The 4,586-nt window shown below is 48.7% G+C and overlaps 1 pseudogene; it reads right to left on the reverse strand.

The window, feature by feature from the left end:
• Positions 1–512: 512 nt before the first annotated feature.
• LOC101045704 (UDP-N-acetylglucosamine transferase subunit ALG13 pseudogene) lies at positions 513–3,224 on the reverse strand (annotated as a pseudogene).
• Positions 3,225–4,586: the final 1,362 nt, after the last annotated feature.

The raw sequence follows: 4,586 nt of genomic DNA on the forward strand, positions 1-4,586 counted from the left end.
TCTTCAAAACTGATACCACAGAATGCAACTTGGTTCAGATAATTCTCAAGAAACCTGAAGAGCTCTTTAATTGAGTTATCCCAAAGCAAAGGCTCTTGGTTTTACTTTCTAGAAAAAAGTAGAAGTTATTCCAATTCTACATGGTTTAATATGATGTGATTTCTGAACCAAGGAAATAATTTATATGATTTATTCATTTTATCAATTGGTACTATCAGCTAATATAAAGTTGACAAATGGCGACAGGAAAACAGCTGAATACAATGAAGTATGCTCAATATGGGGCTAGTTGTGGATCTACCTCAATTTCCCTAGCCACAGCCCAAAATAATATCCTTTTATTTTAAAGTACTATTTTAAATCAAAAGATAAAATAATTTTAAAGACAAATGTAATAGTAAACACTCTAACCACCTAAATCATTTAACCACTAACATAAAATACTTTTTAAAAACCAAAACAACAATAACAACAACAAATGGCAGTGCAAGAATATGTCATACTGCTGAATCTTACATACCCTGAGGTAGGTAATGAGAAGTTGGGGAAGATGGAGCAATATAGCCAATTTGCCCAGGATTTATAGCACCATGAATTTGAGAAGAACCACCATGTACTGCACCAACTGGATGCCAGGGGGGAACACAGGAATAATTTGGCTCAACCGGAAGGCAGGAGTCAAAACCTGGCAAAGGTGGCTGCCCGTAGGGATCTGCCATTACTGCATAATAGACTGCTCCATGAGGGACAGATGTACAATCAGCATTAGGAAAAGTACCATTTGCTGGTGCTTCTACCTCTGTGCCATTTTCTCTATTCACCTCACTGTACAATTGAGGGACGGTTTGATCAACCAGAGGAGTTGGCTCAGTATAGACTGGATAATTCTCTGCATGAAACTGCTGCTGCATCTGTGGCACATAGACCACGGAGTGCCAGTAGTTGTGGTAATAGCACTGCAATCCTAGATTGAAATAGTACTGCAAAACTTTTGTATCTTGAGGCAAATCACTGCCACTTGGATCACAGGAATAAGATGGAGGTGGTGGTGGTGGTAAATTTGAAGCCTCTGCCACATCAAGAGGAGGAGGAGGAGGTGGTGGTGGTGGCGGTGGTGGTAGTGGTAGAGAGGTACCAGCATGAGGAGTAGGAGCAGAATGGCATGGATAGGATGGTGAGGCAATCACTGGCCTGCCTTGTGTAGATGGAGATACAAATAGAGGCTGTATAGCATTCTGTGAGGAAACTGAAATGGTAATACTAGCTTGATTAACTGCCGCACAGTTAGATAAGACTGGAGCTTGGGCATTATTGGCACAGGAAGCTGCAACTGGTACAAAATTTCCCATCACCTTCTGGGGGTAGTTGTATGAGGCAACTGTGTCCTGAGGAGACATAGAACATGATTTTCTGTCCTGAAGAGACAAGTTTGCTGTAGATGCAGTTGTGCTATAAGCACCTGAAGTTTCATAGTCTGGCTCTGCAGGATAAAGATATTCTTCATGATACCCCCCATTTTCACTCTCGCCATTGCCCTCCTCTAAATTCAAAGTCTGTTTGCCCAAGCTATGTCCCCGCCTTCCAACACAGCATCCTGAAGTAGCAGGAACCATTGCAGAGGGACCTCCATGATTAGGTAAAATTGGATAAGCAGTCTCATCCCCTTTTTCAACTTCATAAAGAGTAATCGTTTCTTCCAAGCCCCTGGGCATTTGTCCATTCCCTGAAGCAAATCCATACTGGGACTCCTTATTCATACAACTCATCTGGCGGTGACTATGTCTAAATGAACGAGATCTGTAGGAGAAGTTATCATACTTCTGGCAGCACCTTTTACCTGGGCCTCGGTAAAAACCAACTTTAGGGCCCGGCATGTTGTCCCTGGGCATCCCATATCCTTGACCTTGTCTTGGAGATGGATGCTGAGTATGAAAATGTTCATTAGACATAACATTGCCAGCTGTCGAGTAGTGCATTGGAGGATCATGCCCATAATGCATCCTGTGCTGTAGCCTGGGTGGGAGGAGGGGGTCTCCCTTGCCATAAGCCATAGTCATGTACACTTCTTTCCCTCGAACTTTCTTGAACATCTTCTTCTGTTGCTTCATGTCCATCTCTGATATAACTATTTCTGGGATATATCCCCCAGGCATTTTCTGGTAACCCCTTCCTTTACGACTGGGCATAGCATTCCTGGCAGGAAAAGGCATCACTTGGGTAAGTGGTTTTAAGTTAGCCAGTGGAACAACGTGCCTTTCTGCCAGTTCTTCAATGAAGACTGTTACTGAATTGTTCTCATTTCCAACTTCCTGGATATGAGCATTATAATATCTTCCATCTGATTCCAAGCAAACCTGACACTTGTCTCCCAAATAGTACTGTGTCCCAGCATACTCCATGTAATCAGATTTTTGAAGTTCTTTTCTGCTGTCCAACCAAACATCAAAGTCTACATTACGATAGATTTCTGGATCCAGGGCTTTCAGTACCTTATAAGGGAAGGGCATCTTTGATGGGTTTTCTGGAGACTTGGTTTCTTCTGTTCCTTTATTGTAGCTCTCTGGTATATTTTCAGCATTGCAGCAGGCACCCCACTCTTCCATCCTATTCTGATTTGAACTCTTGTAAATAGTATGGGCATCCTTACTCCCAGTCACAACATTATTGCTGTTCTTCTTAGAACCACTTCGAAACAATTTAATCGCAGTTTTCAACTCTTCTTCATCCACAGCAAATACATCTTTATAGAGAATTTCGTATAATAAAGCCTGACAAACAGCTGCACTTGACTGAAATTGTTTTGAGTACACAGAATCATAGTGACCACTACCTGAATAGCAGAGTAGAATCTTGTCTTCATAGCCATTATCTGTGACATAAGTTGGAGGTTTTCCAGGAAAGCGATAAAGAATGAAATCCCGATTATAAATTAGAGAAAGTGCTCTTATTTCCAGCTGGCCAGCACTTTCCTTGGGATCTCCCAACCGTTCCAGGTATTTCTCAAAAGATCCCTCCACATAAGACTCAAAAGTTTGTTGATTTTCCCTCAAATATGAGACACAAGCTTTCCTGATTTCCAAATGATGGACCTGGCTGCAAAATAACTGCTCCGAAATAGCCCGAAAGAGGCAAGAGGCATCCTTGGCAGTCAGCTTTCGAAACAGCCCTAAGCTGCCTAAATATTCATCCATTGATGCCTCATTCAAAGACTTCTGGCTGCAGTAGTTTTTCCATCCTTTACGCATTTTGTACAGGCTGAGGGTGAAAGGGAGAGGGAAAAAAGTGTGGCAAGATGAAAAAAGTAGGGTGCAGGGAGGACGGGCAGCAGTGACAAGAGCTTGCGTATGCGGGTATCCGGAAAGCAGCCCAAAGTCTAGGCCTGAGAAGGCAGCTGAAGTCAGCGCTGCAGAATCTTGGCACTGCTCAGGAGCAGGCGTTTACGCGAATCTCTGCCTTTCCAGTCCCGGCAAAGACCGTGTCCGGGGCGCGAGAACCGACGGCCCGCGTTTCACAGGCTGCCTCAAGGGCCTGGGAGGCCGCCCTGCCTTCCCTCCGCCCCGGTCCCACGCACGCTTAAGGGTACTCGAAAACGGGCTTGGAAGTAGTACAGGCGTCCCGGGGTACCGCTGCTGGGCTTCTGCGCCCCAAGCCACCTACCTGTCCGGCCTGCCCGCTCCAAGCGCTGACCAGATTACGGAGCTCGGCCTGCAGCCCGCCGCCTCCAGAAGAGCCCGCCCTGGCGTTCGCCCATGAGCCTCTGCGCTCTGGGACGCCCCGCCCAAAGCAGGGCGGAATATGTGCCCCTGCGCTCTGGGAAGCCCCGCCCAAAGCGGGGCGGGATATGCGTCCCTGCGCTCTGGGAAGCCCCGCCCAAAGTGGGGCGGGATATGCGTCCCTGCGCTCTGGGAAGCCCCGCCCAAAGTGGGGCGGGATATGCGTCCCTGCGCTCTGGGAAGCCCCGCCCAAAGTGGGGCGGGATATGCGTCCCTGAGCTCTGGGAAACCCCGCCCAAAGTGGGGCGGGATATGCGTCCCTGCGCTCTGGGAAGCCCCGCCCAAAGTGGGGCGGGATATGCGTCCCTGCGCTCTGGGAAGCCCCGCCCAAAGTGGGGCGGGATATGCGTCCCTGCGCTCTGGGAAGCCCCGCCCAAAGTGGGGCGGGATATGCGTCCCTGCGCTCTGGGAAGCCCGCCCAAAGTGGGGCGGGATATGCGTCCCTGCGCTCTGGGAAGCCCGCCCAAAGCATGGCGGTCTCTCGAGGGCTATTGGCTTGGGTCGGCTCCTAGGATTTCCCCCGGCTTTGCGGCCCCTCTGTGGGTCTCGGCTAGAGCCTCACCTTCCGCCCCATTCCATCTCGAATCCCCTTAGGTGCCCTCACATCCCTCCTCCAGAGGCCAGGCTTTGAAACTGCAGCAGCTTGGCAAACAAAGCGGATGGGAAGCCGTCCTAGCGGGCCGAATGTGGAGGTCGCGTGGGTGGGTGCGTGGGTAGGTTCTCGCGGCATTTCTCAAGGTTCTGGGTGGTCGTAACTAGGGAAACGGGCCCTAAGGGGGAGAAATGGCAGACGCATGGACAAGCGCCCCTGTG

Source organism: Saimiri boliviensis, chromosome 11 (genome assembly GCF_048565385.1).
Source record: "Saimiri boliviensis isolate mSaiBol1 chromosome 11, mSaiBol1.pri, whole genome shotgun sequence".
NCBI lineage: Eukaryota > Metazoa > Chordata > Mammalia > Primates > Cebidae > Saimiri > Saimiri boliviensis.